The following is a 412-nucleotide window of genomic DNA, read 5'->3' as shown; positions in this document are numbered from 1 at the left end:
CCTTATTTACAATTTGTCATGGTTGCTGCAAATATCTGCTCTGATAATGCTATAGATAAGCAATAAAAATACTCCTTACGACAAAATTAATGACCTATCAACACCTTAGAGCATGTGGTTTCTGTGACACAGGGAGCTGTTAATGCTCTGGCCTGCCAGTGAACTCACAAAGAGCAGAAATAGCCCTTGAACACTCACCTCTTTTAAATTGTCTTTTAATAGCAAGAAGCTGTCAATTTAAAATCTTGTTCCCCACATGCACAACACATGGTGCAAGATGACTGATTTTCTTGGCATCCTATCTTAATATGAAGGTTGTTAAAGTCCCCCAGCAGAGGACATCTGTAGCTCTGCAATCACACATATACACTATATTGCCAAAAGTATTTGCTCACCTGCCTTGACTCACATA

The sequence above is a fragment of the Cyprinodon variegatus genome, unplaced genomic scaffold (genome assembly GCF_000732505.1).
Source record: "Cyprinodon variegatus isolate N-32 unplaced genomic scaffold, C_variegatus-1.0 Scaffold933, whole genome shotgun sequence".
Lineage (NCBI taxonomy): Eukaryota > Metazoa > Chordata > Actinopteri > Cyprinodontiformes > Cyprinodontidae > Cyprinodon > Cyprinodon variegatus.
The sequence above is the reverse complement of the archived record's forward strand: the minus strand, read 5'-3'. Positions refer to the sequence as shown.